Source organism: Eschrichtius robustus, chromosome 3 (assembly GCF_028021215.1).
Source record: "Eschrichtius robustus isolate mEscRob2 chromosome 3, mEscRob2.pri, whole genome shotgun sequence".
Taxonomy (NCBI): domain Eukaryota; kingdom Metazoa; phylum Chordata; class Mammalia; order Artiodactyla; family Eschrichtiidae; genus Eschrichtius; species Eschrichtius robustus.
In genome coordinates, this window is record NC_090826.1 from 27,877,704 (window position 1) to 27,900,644 (window position 22,941).

At 40.4% G+C, this 22,941-nt stretch overlaps 1 pseudogene; it reads right to left on the reverse strand.

Moving 5' to 3' along the window:
• Nucleotides 1–188: 188 nt before the first annotated feature.
• LOC137760547 (traB domain-containing protein pseudogene) lies at nucleotides 189–21,765 on the reverse strand (annotated as a pseudogene).
• Nucleotides 21,766–22,941: the final 1,176 nt, after the last annotated feature.

The window sequence follows — 22,941 nt, forward strand, 5'->3', positions numbered from 1 at the left end:
TTTTATTGACAGTGAAATAATTCTTTATTTGGGTGGGTTGGGAGAGGGCAGGCGAGGCTAAGCTGGACCCCCATGGGGGGTGGCAACCAGGAGCTCCTCAGGGGGCCAGCCCCTGTGCCCCTTGGCTATGTCACAGGAGCAGCCACGGGCAGCCCCCTGGATGGACGTGGTGGCTCCCTCTGTCCTTCCTACTTGTGTGGCCAGGCCTCGGGGGCCCTCCGCAGGCAGTACTGGGTGGCAGGCAGTGACAAGACCAGGCTGCTGGCATGGCGCCCCAACCAGTACAGGCTGTAGCCCAGGAGGTCCAAGAAGGTGGCCTTCATGGCCAGCCAGGACACTCTGCCAGAGACGGACAGCAGGGGGACAATCATTATCTCCTGGATGTTGAGGTCAGTGGTCCAGTTCTTCTCAATGCCGGGGATGTGGCCCAGGCCCACAATGCCCACCACCGCGGAGGGGACGCACTTTCTGCGCTCGGCATCAGAGGCACGCGGCAACTCCAGGCACCAGGCCGCCTGCCTCAGCATGTAGGTCAGGTAGATGTCCCGCTCAGACGCAATGGTGCAGTGCAAGTCGGGGAACTCGCCAATCATCTCAGCCATCATCTGCTCCAGTAGGTCCTGCTTGCACCACTCCACATCATCATTGCTGATAGGGTCTGACAGGAAACATAGGCCCCAGGCCAGCTTGATCTTCTGCCAGAAAGAGAGGGTGGCGATGGCCCTCTTGAAGGTGGCAGGGATAGGCTGGTCACCCAGGTGGAACTTGCAGAAAGGCACCTAGCTGGCCTCCTTGAAAGCCTCCCTGAACTCACCTCCAGGGGCCATGCCCAGCTTCTCAGTGATGTGGGTGGACACCTTCAGCAGCAGCATCTGCATGAGTCCTGACATGACCCCGTTCTGCCTGATGGCCTACTGCAGCTTCTCCAGGCTGATCTCCTTGGCCTCATGCAGCAGTGTACACTCATTCATCTTCAGCATGGACACATGGTACTGCTACAGCTCCACCACAACCACGTCAGGCTGCACCTCCCAGATGGTCTTCACCATGTCCTTCTTGCTGTTGTCGCTGAAGTGTGCCATGCCCACCATGTACACCCAGCTCCCATCCTCGGCCACCAGCTCGGTCACCAGGGAAGATGATACAAACGACAGAGAGATATACCATGTTGTTGGATTGGAAAAATAAACATTGTGAAAATGACTATACAGATTCAACGCAATCCCTATCAAACTACCAATGGCATTTTTCACAGAACTAGAACAAAAAATTTCACAATTTGTATAGAAACACAAAAGACCCCGAATAGCCAAAGCAATCTTGAGAAAGAAAAACAGAGTTGGAGGAATCAGGCTCCCTGACTTCAGACTATACTGCAAAGCTACAGAAATCAAGACAGTATGGTACTGGCACAAAAACAGAAATATAGATCAATGGAACAGGATAGAAAGCCCAGAGATAAACCCATGCACATATGGTCACCTTATCTTTGATAAAGGAGGCAAGAGTATACAATGGAGAAAAGACAGCCTCTTCAGTAAGTGGTGCTGGGAAAACTGGACAGGTACATATAAATGAATGAAATTAGAACACTCCCTAACACCATACACAAAAATAAACTTAACATGGATTAAAGACCTAAATGTAAGGCCAGACACTATCAAACTCTTAGAGGAAAACATAGACAGAACACTCTATGACATAAATCACAGCAAGATCCTTTTTGACCCACCTTCTAGAGAAATGGAAATAAAAACAAAAATAAACAAATGGGACCTAATGAAACTTAAAAGCTTTTGCATAGCAAAGGAAACCATAAACAAGATGAAAAGACAACCATCAGAATAGAAGAAAATATTTGCAAACGAAGCAACTGACAAAGGATTAATCTCTAAAAGTTAGAAGCAGCTCATGCAGCTCAATATTTAAAAAAAAAAAAAAACCCAATCCAAAAATGGGCAGAAGACCTAAATAGACATTTCTCCAAAGAAGATATACAGATTGCCAACAAATACATGAAAGGATGCTCAACATCACCAATCATTAGAGAAATGCAAATCAAAACTACAATGAGGTATCACCTCACACCAGTCAGTGGCCATCATCAAAAAATCTACAAACGATAAATGCTGGAGAGGGTGTGGAGAAAAGGGAACCCTCTTGCACTGTTGGTGGGAATGTAAGTTGAGACAGCCACTATGGAGAACAGTATGGAGGTTCCTTTCAAAACTAAAAATAGAACTACCATATGACCCAGCAATCCCACTACTGGGCATACACCCTGAGAAAACCATAATTCAAAAAAAGTCATGTACCACAATGTTCACTGCAGCTCTATTTACAATAGCCAGGACATGGAAGCAATCTAAGTGTCCATCGACAGATGAATGGATAAAGAAGATGTGGCACATATGTACAATGGAATATTACTCAGCCATAAAAAGAAACAAAACTGAGTTATTTGTAGTGAGGTGGATGGACCTAGAGTGTGTCATACAGAGTGAAGTAAGTCAGAAAGAGAAAAACAAATAACGTATGCTAACACATATATATGGAATGTAAAAAAAAAAAAAAAAAGAAATGGTTCTAAGAACCTAGGGGAAGGACAGGAATAAAGATGCAGACGTAGAGAACGGACTTGAGGATGTGGGGAAGGTGAAGGGTAAGCTGAGACAAAGTGAGAGAGTGGCATGGACATATATACGCAACCAAATGTAAAATAGATAGCTAGTGGGAAGCAGCTGCATAGCACAGGGAGATCAGCTTGGTGCTTTGTGACCACCTAGTGGGGTCGGATAGGGAGGATGGGAGGGAGATGCAAGAAGGAGGAGATATGGGGATATATGTATATGTATAGCTGATTCACTTTGTTATAAAGCAGAAACTAACACACCATTGTAAAGCAATTATATTCCAATAAAGAAGTAAAATAAATAAATAAACAAACAATAAAAACTATTCTTCCATGCAAAAAAAAAAAAAGGAATGGGGAAAAATAAAGACAAACAAACAAACAAGCAAATGGGACCTAATGAAACTTAAAACTTTTGCTCACAGGAAAAGATGCTCAACATCACTAACCATTAGAGAAATTCAAATTAAAACTACAATGAGGTATCACCACATACCTGTCAGAATGACCATCATCACAAAATCTACAAACAACAAATCCCGGAGAGGGTGTGGAGAAAAGGGAACCCTCTTGCACTGTTGGTGGGAATGTAAATTGATACAGCCACTATGGAGAACAGTATGGAGGTTCCTTAAAAAACTAAAAATAGAACTACCATATGACCCAGCAATCCCACTACTGGGCATATACCCTGAGAAAACCATAATTCAAAAAGAGTCATGTACCACAATGTTCACTGCAGCTCTATTTACAATAGCCAGGACATGGGAGCAACCTAAGTGTCCATCGGCAGATGAATGGATAAAGAAGATGCGGCACATATATACAATGGAATATTACTCAGCCATAAAAAGAAACGAAATTGAGTTATCCGTAGTGACGCAGATGGACCTAAAGTCTGTCATGCAGAGTGAGATAAGTCAGAAAGAGAAAAACAAATACCATGTGCTAACACATATATATGGAATCTTAAAAAAAAAAAAAATGGTTCTGATGAACCTAGGGGCAGGACAGGAATAAAGACACAAGATATAGAGAACGAACTTGAGGACACAGGGAGGGAGAAGGGTAAGCTGGGTCGAAGTAAGAGAGTAACATTGACATATATACACTACCAAATGTAAAATAGATAGCTAGTGGGAAGCAGCTGCATAGCACAGCTCGGTGCTATGCGACCACCTAGAGGGGTGGGATAAGGAGGGTGGGAGGGAGATGCAAGAGGGAGGGGATATGGGGATATATCTATGCATATAGCTGATTCACTTTGTTATACAGCAGAAACTAACACAACATTGTAAAACAATTATACTCCAATAAAGATGTTAAAAAAAAAAAAAAAAAAAGCAAGCAGTGACTTCCCTGGTGGTACAGTGGTTAAGAATCCGCCTGCCAATGCAGGGGACACGGGTTCGATCCCTGGTCCAGGAAGATCCCAAATGCCACAGAGCAACTAAGCCCATGTGCACCACAACTACTGAGCCTGCGCTCTAGAGTCTATGAGCCACAACTACTGAGCCCACGTGCCACAACTACTGAAGCCCGTGAGCCTAGAGCCCATGTTCCACAACAAGAGAAGCCACCACAATGAGAAGTCCACGCACCACAATGAAGAGTAGCCCCCACCCACCACAACTAGAGAAAGCCCGCACGCAGCAAAGAAGATCCAGAGCAACCAGATATAAATAAATAAAAGCAATCATTTATTAAAAAAAGAAAAAGAAGAAGAAGAAGAAGAAGAAACAGGCAGAGGGGTTGTATTTGAGGGTAGCCTGGGGATTGTAGCAATCACGAATAATGAACATAGGGACCATAATTTCTGGCTTACATGTACTCCCACAGATATTTAATCTTCCCTACATTCTGATGAGGTGTCTATTGTTCTTCCCACTTAGGGATGAGTAAAAAAGTTCAGAAATCATCTGATGTGATAGCTGCAGTAGGAAGATATGGCCCACGGAGCAGATGCTTGGGTTTCAACTCTGTCTCCAATAAGTGCTGGCAGTGCAATACAGTTGCAGCTACTTAAATGTTCTATGCCTCTAGCTTTCTCATCTCTAAAATGGGGTAATAATATTACTTACTTCATGAGATTTTCCTAAAGATTAAATGTATGCTTAGAAGGAGAGCTTGGCACATTATAAGTGGTATATAGGTGCTGTTGCTGTCGCTACTACTATTACTACTGTGATTATTATTATTACCTGAATTGCCAACTAAGGAGAGCTGTATTCACCTACATAATTCTCTGTCGCCAAGAGTCTCAAATGCCTACAGCTATAGCCAATCAGCTTCCACCACAGATTTAGCTACACCTCAGGCTCAGAACCCAATCATCTGGTACTTAGAAGAATTTAAGAAGCCCATAGCCTGCTGTTCAAGATTCATCTTGTCAGCCTTGGTGCTTGGACCCATTCTGATCTTGTGCCCCATGAACACTGGGTATCTGTCTCATGCCTCAGCATCCATTTTCCCAAGGCTATGAGGGACCGAGGTGCAGGGGTTGTCCTGCAACCAGCAAGCTAACCACCTGCTGAGACTACTCCATCCTGGCACATCCTTGCCTGGCTGGTGCGACACCCTTGAGCTTCTGATCATACCACCACCAAGTGAATCTCCTTCCCTGGTAAACATGCTTGCCCTCTGGATCTGAGACCTCCCTGGCCTACATCAGCCCTCCACTAACTAGGTCTTCTTCCAACAAGAGTCACCCAGTTTGGGAATGGCTCTTCTTCATTTCTACCAAGTTCCACTTTCCCTTTTAACTACATAATTTGATTTTTTAAAAAATCAATGGCCTCTTGCTAATCAACCTCCTGCCTTGGCATTTGTGCCCTGAGCTTATACAGCAATCCAAAGCACTAGGCTAGGTTAGGCCTTCACACGGATGCAATTGCACTTTTATTGCTGCCATAAGTTTGAGTTGCTGAGTAACGAGACTGATTTCTCAGAGAAGTGAAAGGCAAATATGTGACCACTCAGCAGCCAACTTCTTTTTTTTTTTTTTTAATTTATTTATTTTATTTTTGGCTGTGTTTGGTCTTCGCTACTGTGTGCAGGCTTTCTCTAGTTGCGGTGAACAGGGGCTACTCTTTGCTGTGGTATGTGGGCTTCTCATTGCAGTGGCTTCTCTCGTTGTGGAGCACGGGCTCTAGGTGCATGGGCTTCAGTAGTTGCAGCATGTGGGCTCAGTAGTTGTGGCTCACAGGCTCTAGAGAGCAGGCTCAGTAGTTGTGGTGCATGGGTTTAGTTGTTCCACGGCATGTGGGATCTTCCCGGATTAGGGCTCAAACTCATACCCCCTGCATTGGCAGGAGGATTATGAACCACTACACCACCAGGGAAGCCCATCAGCAGCCAACTTCTATTTTTTATAATTTGGTGCCACCAAGGACTATGTCTCGTTTTTCCTCCTTTCTGGTCACATCAACCTCAACTGTCGAGAATACCTGGGTGGTGTTCAACCCAAGCAAGCTACACTTAGTCCTATTTATTCTTTTAAAAATATACATGAAGGGGAAATACTTCCTGAAAGGTGCAAAAGGAGCTTGGCAGACTCTCTCTCCAGCAAAACAACTATTTAACTGGTGAAAATTATTTTTAAAAAATTATTTAAAGTCTCTAGAAATTTTCCTAAATATGTATAGCAATGGGAGAAACATTCATTCTAGAAAACCTACTAAACCTCAGTAAGAACAGTGAGAGTCTTTGGTATTTGAGCCACAACTCACTCCCTTACCCCCTACCCCACAGCTCTACATTACAGAAGCTCTGCCCCAAGTCAATGTGTCCAAGAACAAGAGGGTTCCCTCTCCCTCCAGCTCCCAGTGTGGAGCTCCTGTTTCATCTTGTCAGGGGGCAGTCTACTGGTTTTTCTCATCCCCCTCTCCAGCCCCAGGTTGCAGAAGTTCTATTCTGGTTGATGCTGCAGAGAGGACCAGTCTCCCTTCCCTCACTCAGCCCCTACTCATAGGGGAAAAGCTCTACTCTAGGCTCAGCAGGCTGAGATGACTGGGGATCCAATCACTCTATCCCCAGTTTGCCTGTAGGGAAGAGGTTTCATGTTACTAGAGATAAAGAGGGACATTTTATAATGGTAAAAAAGTCAATCCATCAGGAAGTATAACAAGCATAAACATATATGCATCTAACAACACAGACCTAAAATACATGAAGCAAAAGCTGACAGAACTGAAGGGAAAAATAGACAATTCACCAATAATAACTGCAGGCTTATAAATACTCTTCTTTCAGTAACAGATAGAACAACTAGGCAAAAGCTCAAAAAGAAAATAGAAGACTTGGACAATACTATAAACCAACTAGGCCTGAAAGACGTCTATAAACCACTCCACATATTGGCAGCAGAATACACATTCTTCTCACATGCACATGGAACATTCTCTAAGATAGGCCTTATTCTAGGCTGCAAAACAAGCCTCAGTAAGGAATTAAATTGGAAATCAATAACAGAAGGAAATATGGGAAATTTTAAAATATGTGGAAATTAAACAAAATACTACTATTTAACCAATGGGGCAAAGAAGAAATTGCAGGGAAAATTTGAAAATACTTTGAGATGAATGAGAACGAGTACACAACATACCAGAATTTATGGAATGTGTGAAAGTAGTGCTCAGAGGGAAATTTATAGCCGTAAACACCTATTTTTAAAAAAATAAGAAAGAACTCAAATTAATAACCTAGTCTTTCAACTAGAAAAATAAGAGTAAACCAAACCCCTAAAAATGCAGAAGGAAAGAAAGATTAGAGCAGAAAATAAAGATTAGAGCAGAAAAGATGAAATAGAGAATAGAAAAATGATTTAAAAAAATAAAAACAAAAATTTGGTCCTTTAAAAAGACTAAGAAAATTGACAAACCTTTAGCTAGAGTGACCAAGAAAAAAGCAGAGAAAGAATACTTGACACTAAAATTAGAAATGAAAATGAGAACATCACTACCGGCCTTACAGAAATAAAAAGAATTGTAAAGGAATACTACAAATAACTTTATGCCAACAAATCAGATAAAATAGATGAAGTAGGAAGTTCTTAGAAAAACACAAATTGCCAAATCTGACCTGAGAAGAAATAGAAAATCTGAATATACCTGTAACAAGTAAAGAAATCAAATTTGTAATTTTAAAACTTCCCACAAGGGAAAGCCGAGGCCCAAATAAGTTCACTGGTAAATTCTACCAAAACTCAAAGAAGAATCAATACTAATCCTTCATGACATCTTCCAAAAAATAGAAGAAGAGAAACATTTCTCAATTCATTCTATGATGTCATTACTACCCCGATATCAAAACAAAACGAAGACATCACAAGAAAACTACATACCAGTATCCCTTACGAATATATTTGCACAAATCATTAACAAAATACTAGCAAACTGATGCCAGCAACATGTGAAAAGGATTATATACCATAACCAAATGAGATTTATCCCAGGAATGCAAATTAGTTTAATATCTGAAAATCAATTAATGTAATGCACCATATTAATAGAATAAATGGCAAAAAATATCATTTCAAAAGTTGCAGAAAAATAATTTGACAGAATCCAATAACCTTTCAAAATTAAAAAAAAAACCTCAAGAAATTATAAATAGAAGGAAACTTTTTCAACTTCCTAAAGAGATCGAAGAAAACCCACAGCATCTTACTTAACGGTGAAAGTCTGAGTGCTTTTCTCCTAATGTCAGGAACAAGACAAGGATGTCCACTCTTGCCACTTCTATTCAATATTGTACTGGGGCGGGGGGGTGGTGCACTCAGCAAAGACACAACACACATGATTAATTTATAAAAATGTTTTATTTCTATACATTGGCAATAAACATTATGGAAAAAATTAAGAAATCAATTCCATTTACAATAGCATGCTATTTCATACTAAGAAATAGAATGAAAAAGAATAACATAGTCAGGAAAAAGAAGTACAAGACTTGTACACTTAAAACTACAAAACATTGTTGAAAGAAATTAGAGATATAAATGAATGGAAAGACATTCCATGTTCATGGATTGGAAGGGTTAATATTAAGATAGCAATACTCACAAAATTCATCTACAGATTTAACACAACCCCTATCAAAATCCTAACTTCCTTTTTTGCAGAAACAGAAAAGCTGATCTTCAAATTCATATGGAAATTAAAGGGACCCAGAATAGCCAAAAGAATCTTGTAAAAAAAAGTTGGAAGACTCACACTCCCCAAGTTCAAAACTTGCTGCAAAATTACACTGCAATCAAGACAGTGTGGTACTGGCATAATGGCAGATCAATGGAATTGAATTGAGAGTCTAGAATTAAACATTTACATTTATAATCAGTTGATTTTCAACAAAAGCGGCAAGACAACTCAATGGAGAAAGAACACTCTTTCAACAAATGAAGCTGGGACAACTGGATATCCACAAGCAAATGAATAAATTTGCACTCCTACCTCAATTATATACAAAAATTGGCTCAAAATGGAACGTAGACTTAAATATAAGTGCTAAGTTATAAAAGTCTTAAACAAAAACATAGAAGCAAATTTGTGACTTTGGATTAAGTAATGCTTTCTAAACACTATAACAAAAGTACAAGCAATAAAAGGGGGGGGGGAAAGGAAATTGGACTATATCAATATAAACACTTTTGTGCCACAAATGATACCATCAAGAAAGTGAAAAGACGACCCATAGAATGAAATAAAATATTTGCAAATCTTATACCTAATATGGGACTTGTATTCAGAATATATTTTAAAATTCTTAAAACTAACAATGACAAAAACAAATAACAGTTTTTAAGTGGGTAAAGATCTGAATAGATATTTTTCCAAGGAAGATATACAAATGATCAATAAGTGCATAAAAAGATATTCAACATCATTATTCATAGGGAAATGCAAATCAAAACCACAATGAGATACCACTTTACACCCACTACGGTGGCTATAATTTAAAATACAGGCAATGACAAACATTGGTGAGAATGTGGAGGAATTAGAAGCCTCACACATTGCTGGCAGATTTTTAAATGGTGCAGCCACTTTGCATAAGAGTTTGGCAGCTACTCAAAACGTTAAATATAAAGTTACCATGTGACTCGGCAATTCCACTCCTAGGCATATACCCAAGAGAAATGAAAACATATATTCACACGCTTGTACAGAAATGTTCATGGCAGCATTAGTCATAACAGCCAAAAAGTAAAAACAATCCAAATGCCCATCAACTGATGAATGGTTAAATAAAATCTGGTATAGCTATACAATGAAATATTATTCCACAATAAGAACAAATAATGTACAGATACATGCTACCACGTGCATGAACCTTGAAAACATTATGCTAAGTGAAAGAAGCTAGTCTCAAAGACAACACCTTGTGTTTATATGAACTATCCATTTATATAAAATGTCCAGAAATGTCCAGAATTGGAAAGTCTGTAGAGAGAGAAAGTATGTTAGTCGTTGGGCCGGAGTAGTGGTTGGGAGGAAATGGGGAGTACTAACAGGCATGGAATTTATTTGGGGGAGACAAAAAATTTCTAAAATTAGATAGTGCTGATAGTTACACAAACTTGTGAATATACTAAAAAACATCGAAATCTATACTTTAAATGGTTTAATTGTGTGGCATGTGAGTTATCTCTCAATAAAGCTGTCTAAAAATCATCATGGTTCATGGATAGGAAGACAACATTGTTAAGATGTCAGTTCTTCCCAACTTGACCTATAGATTCAATACAATGCAGTCAAAATCCAAGCAAGTCATTTTGTGGATATCAACAAAATGATTCTGAAGTTTATATGGAGAAGCAAAAGGCCTACGATAGCCAACACAATATTGAAGGAGAGCAACAAAGTCACAGGACTGACACGACTTGACTTAAAGACTTACTATAAAGCTAAAGTAACCAAGATAACATGGTATTAGTGAGAGAACAGATAAATTAATGGGACAAAATAGAGAGCCCAGAAATAGATCCACACAAACACAGTCAACTGATCTTTGTCAAAAGAGCAAAGGCAATACAATGGAGAAAAGATAGTCTTTTCAACAAATGATGCTAGAAAAACTAGACAGCCACATGCAGAAAAAAGCAAACAAACAAACAAAGAATTTAGACACAAACTTTATACCTTTTGCAAAATTTAACTCAAAAATGGATCACAGATATAAATGTAAAGCACAAAACTATAAAACTAGAAGATAACGTAAGAGATAATCCAAGTAACCATGGGCTTGGAGATGAACTTTTAGATACAACACCAAAAGCACAATCTATGAATGAAAAAAATTTGTATTAATTAAACTTCATTAAAACTAAAAATTTCTGCCTGCAAGACACACTGTTGAATGAAAAAAAAAAAGCCACAATGGAAGAAAATATTTGCAAAACACATACCTGATAAATGATTTGTATTCAAAATATATGAAGAACTTTTAAAACTTAACGAGAAAAAAACTACCCGCTCTAGAAATGGGCAAAAGATCGAAACAGACACCTCACCAAAGAAAACATAAAAATGGCAAATAAACATAGGAAAAGATGCTAAATATCACATGCCATTAGGGAACTGCAAATTAAAACAAGATACCACTTCACACCTATTAGAATGGCAAAATCCAAAACACTGACAACAAATATCGACAAGGCTGTGGCGCAACAGCAACACTCATTAGGTTCTGGTGGGAATGCAAAATGGTACAGCCACTTTGGGAGACAGTTTAGCAGTTTCTTACCAAACCAAACATACTCTTAATATACAATCCAGTAATTGCACTCCTTGGTATTTACCCAAATGAGTTGAAAATGTCTATCCACAGAAAAGCCTGCACACAAATGTTTACAGCAGCTTTATTCATAATTGCCAAAACAACAAATATGTCTTTCAATAGGTGAATAGGTAAACTGTAGTATATCCAAACAATGGAACACTATTCAGAGATAAAGACAAATGACCTATCAAGCCATGTAAAGACATGGAGGAAACTTAAATGCATATTGTTAAATGAAAGAAGCCAGTCTGGAAAAGTCTACGTACTGTATGATTCCAACTATATGATATCTGTAAAAGGCAAAACTACGGAGACAGTAAAAAGATCAGTGATTGCCAGGAGTTGGGGAGAGGAAGGGATGAATAGGTGGAGCAAAGGGAATTTTTAGGGCAGTGAAACTATTCTTTATGATTCTATAATGGTAGATATTTGCCATTATGCATTTGTCAAGACCCATAGAATGTACAACACAAGAGTGAATCCTAATGTAAACTACGGGCTTTTGTTAATAACGATGTATAAATATTGTCATCAATTATAACAAATGTTCCACAATAATGCAATACTTCAGTAATAGGGGAAACTAGGGATGGGGAACTCTTTGTACCTTCCACTAAATTTTTCTATAAACCTAAAACTGCTCTAAAAAAAAAATAAAGTCTCTTAATTAAAAAAGAAAAAGTTCGGGGCTTGCCTGGTGAAGTAGTGGTTAAGAATCCACCTGCCAGTGCAGGGGACACAGGTTTGAGCCCTGGTCCAGGAAGACCCTATATGCTGCAGAGCAACTAAGCCTGTGCACCACAACTACCGAGCCTGCGCTCTAAAGCCCACCAGCCACAACTACTGAAGCCTGCACGCCTAGAGCCCATGCTCCGCAACAAGAGAAGCCACTGCAATGAGAAGCCCGCACACCGCAATGAAGAGTAGCCCCAGCTCGCTGCAACTAGAGAAAGCCCGTGCGCAATAACAAAGACCCAACGCAGCCAAAAATAAATAAATAAATACAAAAAAAAGAAAAAAGAAAAAGTTCCCCAGTCGTTTCTCATGTGCAATCCTGTTGCATATCACCAATTCAAGCACACACAGATGCTTGATTCTTGAGAGTTAGTGTTTGCTCTTATCTCTTTCCACAAGGAAACAAGTAAATTATAAAATAATAATAATTTGTCATGTAATATTTGGTACATCCAAAAGAAAACATGTAATCTGCATGTGAGTTATACAGTGTATAGTAAAGTGAATACTGACTTAAAAACTAGAATATCATCAGTATTGCTACATCCACCTATATGCTCCACCTTATCCTATGCACTTACTGACAGCCACATGAGTGAGCTTGGAAACGGATCCTCCTCTAGTTGAACCTTGAGATGACTAGCAGCCCCAGTGGACACCTTGACTGCACCCTTGTAAGGAACCCTGAGCAAGAGGACCCAGCTAAGCCATACCTAGATTTCTGACCCACAGAAACTGTGAAATAATTTTGTTTTCTTAAGCTGCTAGATTTGGGAATACAATACTCTCCCCTTATCCACGGGGGAATACGTCCCAAGACCCCCAGTGGTTGCCTGAAACTATGGATGGTACCAAACCCTATATATACTATGTTTTTTCCTATATATAATACCTATGATAAAATTTAATCTATAAATTAAGCACAGTAAGAAACTAACAATAATCACAAATAATAAAATAGAACAATTATATTGTAATAAAAGTTTTCTGAATGTGGTCTCTCTCTCTCTCTTTCTGTCAAAATATCTTATTGTACACTGGACAAACAGATGATTCATGTCCTGGGCCGGACAGAGCAGAATGGCGAGAGATTTCATCACACTACGCAGAATGACATGTACCTTACAACTTATGAGTTGTCTCTTTCTGGAACTTTCCATTTAATATTTTTGGACCACAGTTGACCATGGGTAACTGAAGCCACAGAAAGTGAAACTGCAAATAAGGGGGTACTACTGGTAATTTGTTATGCAGCAATAGATAACTAATATGGGCATTTTATTAGCTATGTGATCTTGGGCAAATAACTTATAATTTCTGTGCCTCAGTTTCATAGCTATGAAATAAAGTTATCTTCTCATGGTGTCTAGAGAGGATAAAATAAGTTAATATACAAAAGGCTTAAAGTTGTTTGTGGTGCATAGTAAGTGCATAGCAAATATGAGCTATCTGTTTGGGTTGCATGATATATGTATGGATTCCTCACTGAAGGTGCAGACAAGACCCAACCTCTCCTCACTTTAGCATGAACACGCACTGCTGATGTTGGGATATTGGAGAAGGGGCTGCAGGTCCACAACATTTATGCCTGTTTATAAGAGCTTGCCCCCCTTTTTTGAGGTGGGGGGACTAGTTTCAGGAGCTGGTCCCCCACTGATAAGATGAAATTTATTGAAGTTTGTCTAAACTGACTGTGTTCAATGTTCAGGGAGCTTCCATGTCAAGAACTTGGTGAGTCCCCACTGAAGACACTGATGTTACAAAAGGAGAGGAGACATCCCTGTTCAACCCTCAGTTTCCCTGACTGACAAACACAGATCTCTATACCTTCTTTTCATGGGTTATACCTACCATTCATCCCCAGCCTCTCTAGAGCACCTCAGACCAGAAGTGCCAGAAGCAATACACAGGGATCTGGGTATGAACACGTGGAAGTTAAACAAGATACTGAGATGTGTAATTCCAAAATTTAGTGATTTGCTTATGCTTCAGTCATTGATTTATGCCCACTGCAAGCCAGGCACTCTGCTAGTTCATGAGGTTCAACACCAAATAAGTTAGGGGGTTTCAGTTGGGATTTGAGGATTCATGCAGATCCCTCACCTAAGTGTAGGGGTCTGTGGTCCTGTTTGCCTGGGTTCACCATTCTTCCTTTCTTTTCCTAGCACTGGGTTCCGTTACTCCACCATCCTGCATTTCCTCCTTTGTTAAGCAGGGGTTCCTGGAAACCCACCCTCCTTTAGAACAGTTTCCAGACAGGCTGATGGCATTAGCCCCGTGGGTGTTTACTAAGTACAGATTCCCAGTTCTCACTCCAGACCTCTTGAATCCAAATCTCCTGGGGAAGAGTCTGGAATCTATTTTTAAAAAGCACTTCCGGGCAATTCTTATCGTCAGCCAAGTTTGGGAAACACTGTCTTAGAACATTTTACTTTCAACTTTCCCCTGGTTCTGGGCTGGTGAATAACTTCCCAGGCAGACATCACTAATGGATCACAGGACTCTTTCATACCAAACCTGGTTAAGGCCTCAGAACCCTTAACAAGCACTTCAGGCAGACTCTACTTATCAGGTGGAACTACACTGGAGGTGAAATGTAATTGCTATCCCCACTCTACCTAATGTGTATTCATGTGATATTGACATTTTCCTGATCTGTTGATAATGGATATGCAAGAAGTCCAGGTGTCAAGACTCTGGGAGAACCCAGCTCCATCTGGGACTTTATGCTCACAGTTGATTGACACCTCTACCGACAGATGTCTTCCGAGGGAGGTCAAAACTCCTCATGATGGGTGTTTCTGTTTCTCCAGATAATAGGTCCACTCTGGCTGTGGGGTGTGGTAGTTAAATAGTGATATGAGTGTGTTTGCTCTCCATCCTACGAGGACACTAGGAAAGTGTGCGGCAAGAGGTTTTGTAGGCTTTTGAAAACTTGTATAAGTCTTAGTGAAAATGTAGCCCTTGGAATTGGGCTTAGATGTCTGTGATGGTAACAGGTCCATAAAATTTCCTTGATTTCTGAGAAGTGTCTCTATTTTCTTTATATTATCCCAAGATGACAAAGTGTCACTATTGCTAAAGGAACTGGCTGGACCAGGACCAGGTAACAGAATAAGAGAGCTCCTGACCTTGAAAGACACTGAGGTTAGTGGAGGAGACAAACAAGCAAGAAACCATGATATTGCAGCATTGGATTCCCACTGAGAACCTCTGGGAACTATTAGGGCAGACAGCAGGGAGAGGCTAACTCTGTCCTGGAATGGTGAGGAGGGGAAAATTGCAGAAACAAAAGAAGTGATTATAACAGACTCTATTAAGTAAGTAAGAGTTTGCCCCGTGAAGGAGTTAGGGAGTGACAAAAGGCATTCTGAACAAACACATGCACACAGAAGCCTACAACTGCTCACTTCTGGGGGTCAGCAGGGAGTGGCAGTATGGCTGGAGAACAGCCTAACTGCTTGGGTGGGGGAAAGGGTGGGGAGAGCAGGATATGGCTGTCCATGGAGCTGGAGAGGGCAGCAACTGATCAATCCAAAAGAAGAGACCTTATGGTATTGGCATTTATGAGTTCATAATTGAACAACTGGGTCCTGCTCGATCATCCTAGGGGAAGTCACTAGTCCGTAAAGCTATAGTCATGGAACTTCCATTGAGCATTTTGGTACCTCCCTTTTAAATACAAAAGGCACTGGGGCTCACCAGATGTTTGAGGAACTGCTCTATCATGGAAGAAAGACTAACATAAGCAAATGGGGGGAAAAAAATTGGGAAATAGAAACAAGGTATTGATAGATTAAAAAAAAACCTGTAACTAATATCCTCAGAGAAATAGGGAAAACTATTGTATCCTTAAAACAAGAACTTATAATGATTAAAGAGAAATATTAAAAGAACTCTTGAAAATTAAAAATATTATAACAAGTAAACAACTCAGTAGAACGTTGTAAGAGTAAGTTAAGGGAACCTCCAAAGAGACGCACAGAGCACCAGAGAAGTGAAAAATGGGAGAAAGTACAAGAAGATTATAACACCAATGAGAACAGCCAATATTTGAATAACAGAGGCTCCTAATAAGTACCTACTGTACAGCACAGGGAACTCTACTCAATACTTTGTCACGGCCTATGTGGGAAAAGAATCTAAACAAGAGTGGATGTATATACATGTGTAACAGATGCACTGTGCTGCACACCTGAAACTAGCACAACATTGTAAATCAACGATACCCCAACAAAAAGTTTAAAAAAATAACAGAAGCTCCAGAAAGAGAGAAACCAAGAGGGGAAATTATTGAAGCAATAAACCAGGACATGAATTTCCAGATTGAAAGGGCCCCCAAGTACCAGAACAAAGGATGGAAAACATCGCCCACCAACGGACACTCAAAAAATCAGGAACAAGGGTTTCCCTGGTGGCACAGTGGTTGGGAATCCGCCTGCCAATGCAGGGGACACGGGTTCGAGCCCTGGTCCGGGAAGATCCCACATGCCGCGGAGCAGCTAAGCCCGTGCGCCACAACTACTGAAGCCCACGCGCCTGGAGCCCATGCTCCCCAACAAGAGAGGCCACCGTGATGAGAGGCCCGCGCGCCGCAGCGAAGAGTAGCCCCCTCGTTGCAACTAGAGAAAGTCCACAAGCAGCAACGAAGACCCAACGCAGCCAAAAATAAATAAATAAATAATTTTTTAAAAAAAATCAGGAACAAGAATAGCATCAGACTTCTCAATATCAACACTGCAAAATGGAAACAATGGAGAAATACATTAAAAATCCTGAGAGTCAGGGGAGAGATGATCTCCATTCTATAATTTTATATTCAGCCAAACTGTTAAGAAAGTGGGAGGATATAATAGAAAATCACCTCACACATACAAGATCTCAAAAATAGTGCCTCCCATGAACCCTTCCTCAGAAAACTGCTAAAGGATGTTCTCCACCAAGATGAGGGAGAAAAATCAAAAAAGAGAAAGCCTGCCATCCAGGAAATCAAGAATTTAATACAGGAGAGAGTCAAGGGAATTTCCAATTTGATGATGAAAGGAAGTTCCAGGATGACAGACGAGCGAGAAACCAAGTTGGAGCAGGAGGACCAAGAATGAAATCAATACATAATTTTACATGTGTCAACATATTTAAGAGAAAATTATAATTCTGCCAGGGAGCTTGGGGATAAAGTAGTGATAGGTACATAGAAAACCAAGTAAATGACAAATCAGGGCAATTACAACCCAAGGAAAACAACAAAGTTGTACAAGAAAAGAAATATAGTCATGATCCACTATGTAACTCAAGCTGAGATTAATACAACCATAATAACATAACTGAATACTAATATTATCCAAAAATGATAATATAATCATATTAGGAAGATAGAACGAAATGTGTTTTGCGAGATAAGAGAGATAAATCCTCTTCTTACACAAAAAGAAGTTAATAAATGGTAAGTAGATTTTTTTTAAAAAAAACAGAATAAGCATGTTATTTAGAAACATGGAGTTAATACTGGAAGAAAACAGCTAAAAGAGTTGGAAATGGTTGCCTGAGGGAGAAAAAAAATCAGGAGAAAGGAAAAGTGCTACCTTCCCTTCAAAGACTTATATGGATATTTATTCTTTTAAACTAAGTACATGAAATTTAAATATGGACTGCATAGTAGATGATAGTGTTGAATTAACTTTAAAATCCCTAGTTATTATAATGGTATTATGATTATATAGAAGAATGCCTTTAATTCTTAGGAGATACATGATGAAGTATATAGGTATAAAGCAATACAGTATCTGTAATATACTTTAAAATTATTCAGCAAAAATAAATAATAAGATGATAGATAGGTGGGTAGATAGAGAGATAGGTAGATGATAGATGGGTAGGTAGATAGATAGATAGTTGAGAGACTGACAGAGATGAGAAAATAAAGAAATGTAACAAAATGTAATTGGTGAGACTAGATAAAGGGTATGTAGATGTTCACTGTACTTTTCTTTCAACTTTTCAATCATCTTTTAAATTTTTCAAAATAAAATGTTTGTGGGAAAACCACAACATTTTATCAGGCACATTGTTACTCTGATAAAAATAAAACACTTGGCCCAATGCCTGATATATTTATATAGGCATGTTAGCTATCATTAGTATTTTTATCATTATCACCATCATTATTTCTCACCAAGTGGTCCAATTTAACAGATAAGAAAGTGATAGACCACTGATTGTTACTCCTGGATAATAAGAAAAAATATTAACCAAAGACAATTTTTACTTCACCATTCACCTACCCACCTATCTACCCAGGGTCTAGGGTCTAATGTGTAGCACTAGAAACACAAGCAAATATGCTCTTTCCTCTTACATAATGCTCATGGGCCATACCTGAATGATAGTTGTGGTCACCTCTGGTTTGAGATGGTCCAGAAAATGACCAATGGCCTGGTTAAAGAAATATAAAGGAAGCAGAATCACAAATGTTGAAAGGAAAGGTAGTTTAAGGTACCTCTCAGGTGTCCAGCTTGGTGGATCTGGGTGAGTGATAAGATGTTGCCTAGAACGAGACCAGCCACCTTGACCTTTACAGTACCTTGTTCAGAGTTGTTAAAGGGTCTACGCTGACTTCCCACCCCAAGAGCCATCCCGAGACCTGGAGCCTGTCATGTCATAACTATTCATTCTAAATGTATTACATTCACACCTGGCCTTATTTCATGTTACCATTTTCTGTCCACTTGAGAAGAGTTGAAGGTCTTCCCAGAGTCTAGCCGAACAACTTAATGACTTATGTCCTAAAAAACCTCAGTAGAACTGCAGATTTAGAAACACCAGTGTGCACCTCCCTACCCTGGTCACTTATAAATGCTTAGAAGTCCGTTATAATGAGACAACCTCAAAGGAACTCATCTTCACGTGTCTCTGTTCCGAAGCATCAGGTCAAATCTAATTGGTGTTTTCTGCCTCTAGGTTTAGTCCCTAACCTCTGAGTAACATGTCATTTGTGTGTGTGTGTGTGTGAGTGTGAGTGTGTGTACACAGATAGACTAGCAAGTATATATACAGTCGATCTTCACTATTCACAGATTCCATGTTCATGAATTCCCCTGCTTGGTAAAATTTATTTGTAACACCAAAATCAATACTTTCACAGTCATTTATGGACATGTCCAGAGTAGCAAAAAAATTGAGCGGCCTGACATGCACATTCCCAGATGAGGTTGAACAAGGCAACACTCTTGTTTCAGTTCTTATACTATAAACAAGTGTCTTATCTGAAGTCTATTTAATGCCCCACCCCATTTTTCCTTTTTTGCATTTTTGTGCTTTTTCTGGTGATTTTGCTATTTTAAAAGGCCCCCCAAGCATAGCGATGAAGTGCTGTCTAGTGTTCCCAAGCACAAGAAAGTTGCGGTGGGCCTCGGGGAGAAAATACATGTGTTAGATGAGCTTCATTCAGGCATGAGTTATAGTGCTGTTGGCCATGAGTTCAATGTTAGTGAGTCAACAATATATATTAGAGAAGGTGTCTTTAAAGAGAAACACATAAAACAAGGTTATATATTGATTGGCTGACAGAAATGTTGCAACCTGAGGCTCGCAGGAACCTGACCCTTTTATTTCCCCTAGAAACAATGATTCAGTATCCACTAAGTCAGTGTGTTTGTGGCAACTTTGTAGACCACAACCCCCAAAAATAATAAGAATCAACTATGCAATATGTGTTTGTGTGTCTATAGGTTTATGTACGTATATTATGTATGTATATATATATACATATGTATATATCTTTCCAATGGCTCTTTGAAAAGTAATATGAACAGGTCCTCCTTTGTTGCTTGATTTTTTTCAAAACAACCAACAAATGCACTTCCCCCAAGGTCACATGCTAAAATTCTAAGATGTAGCTGAAAAGGGGCAGGAATTCAAATGACACGGCTGACAAAGGATTAATCTCTAAAATATACAAACAGCTTATACAGCTCAATACCAAAAAACCAAACAACCCAATCAAAAAATGGACAGAAGATCTAAAAAGACATTTCTCCAAAGAAGACATACAGATGGCCAAAAGGCACATGAAAAGATGCTCATCATCACTAATTATTAGAGAAATGCAAATCAAAACCACAATGAGGTATCACCTCACACTGTTCAGAGTGGCCATCATCAAAAAATCTAGAAATAATAAATGCTGGAGAAGGTGTGGAGAAAAAGGAACCCTCCTACACTGTTGATGGGAATTCCCTTAAAAAACTAAAAATAGAGCTACCATACAATCCTGCAATCCCACTCCTAGGCATATATCCAGAGAAGAACACAATTCAAAAAGGTACATGCACCGCAGTGTTCATAGCAGCACTATTTATAATAGCCAAGACATGGAAGCAACCTAAGTGTTCATCAACAGATGAATGGATAAAGAGGATGTGGTATATACATACAATGGAGTATTACTCAGCCATAAAAAGAAACAAAATTGAGTTATTTGTAGTGAGGTGGACGGACCTAGAGTCTATCATACAGAATGAAGTAAGTCAGAGAGAGAAAAACAAATACCGTATGCTAACACATATATATGGAATCTAAGAAAAAAAAAAAAAAAGGTCATGAAGAACCTAGGGGCAAGACGGGAATAAAGACACAGCCCTACTAGAGAATGGACTTGGGGATATGGGGAGGGGGAAGGGTAAGCTGTGACAAAGTGAAAGAGTGGCATGGACATATATACACTACCAAATGTAAAACAGATAGCTAGCGGGAAGCAGCCGCATAGCACAGGGAGATCAGCTCTGTGGTTTGTGACCACCTAGAGGGGTGGGATAGGGAGGGTGGGAGGGAGGGAAACGCAAGAGGGAAGAGATATGGGAACATATGTATATGTATAACTGATTCACTTTGTTGTAAAGCGGAAGCTAACACACTATTGTAAAGCAATTATACTCCAATAAAGATGTTAAAAAAAAAACAGTGTGGAAATGATAAGTGTAGCTAGATAAGCCAGAAAATCATCTCCCTTTGCAGAAGTGTTCAGGTCCCCTCACTCTGAGCTGCATCCCTCACAACCAGCACCTCTAAGACCCCCACGGCTCTGGTCTGCAATTGTGTACCTACCGTGGTCCTTCACACTGCCCTCAGCCTAGGCCCCTATAGATTAGGGGTAATGATTGTTTCCCATGAGAAGAAAGGATGAAGGGAAGAGTCTTCCTCACCCTTCTGGCCTCAGCCATGGAGCATTCACTTACAGTGAGTAACTAGTACACAAACAACCCCAGGTACTTTATCTTGAGCCCTGGTCATCTAAGTATGATTATTTATACAATGTCTGGCACATAGTAGGCATCCAGCAAGTATGAACAAATTAACATCTTAGCATAAATAGTCATTCTTTCCCTTTAAAATATGATCCTGAAAGATCTGTCCCATTCCTAATGATGGTTTTATTATTCTTAAGGACATTTTCTTTTCTTTGCATCAGAGAAACACATCTTCAATTCTGCATCAAAAGTCACTGGGTAAAGACAGTTTGATTCAGTGACCTTGATTTACTGAAACTGCTTGAAGAGAACATCAGGGCCATCAACAGTGGTAAGTGCGCAGCCGAGACACCATCCAGTCTCAACTTGGCCCATGCTGGCACCCCTGTTCTCACAGCTGGCACCCCAGTCCACACAGCTGGCTGGCACCCCAGCCCACACAGTGAGCACCTAGTTTACACAGCTGGCTGCTAATCCTGTCCACACCTGGCTGGCATCCCAATGCACACAGCTGGCACTCCAATCCCTTCAACTGGCTGGCACTTGGATTCTCACAGCTGGCACCCCAGTCCGCTCAGATGGTGACCCAGTCCACACACCTGGCTGGAATCCAGGCCCTCACAGCTGGCACCCACTCCACACAACTGGTGCCCCAGAATGGCTCCTGCTCCACTGGGAAGCTTCTTCTCACCGTTCCTTGCTCTTGACAACAAAGTCTGTACTGGCCTCTGAACACACCTCAGATGACTACTCTGTTCTCACTAAGCAAAACAAGCTTCGATGACACTGAAAGGGGGTTAGGTAAGACACCTAGCAAAGCTTTCCAGGCAGAAGAGTTTAAGATACGACCACAAGGAGCCTCTTTTATGGAGGATTCCCAGAAAGGAAAGCACTTACAGGTTTCTCAGATGGTGTGAACGCAGTTCTAGTAAGGGGCCTCTTGGAGCCCCTTTGACCCGAGCTGGGATGCAGGTTGTTCTCTTCAAGGTGTCCAGGCTACTCCAGGCACAGCAAAGTCAAAAGCATGGCTCAGGCCTGCATCAGGAGCAAAGGCCCTGTGAAGTCAGGCCCTGACCCTTGTGGAGGTATAGTGACCATGGTGTGGGGACTCCACGTTGTCCAAAAAACCTACCAGGCAAGCCTAGCACAGATGAACACTGGAGTCCAACTGCAGGTAGAAAGGAGCATCATGGGAGTCTCGGACACTGGACTAGACAGTGCACAGTGGGTCTGGAACAGTGTTCTTCTCAGATGGAATATACTTTGAAGGGCACACACACCCATTCCTAACTCTTTATGATCTTTAGAGAGACACCTGAATACAACACCTGTTGGAAACATGTAGAAGGGGAAACGCAGAAAGTACTTCCCTAAGCCCAGGCCAGGAATGTTGCTGAGAGAATATCCAGGAAGGGCAGCTCCCCTGAGCTCAGTGGCACTGTCACTCATTATCTTGGGAGTGCATCTTCCCCTCTATCAGCCTTGGTTTGTTTAACTTGGAAATGAAAATGATGGTGCTTATCTCTCAGAAGCTCCTTCCACCATTGCCCC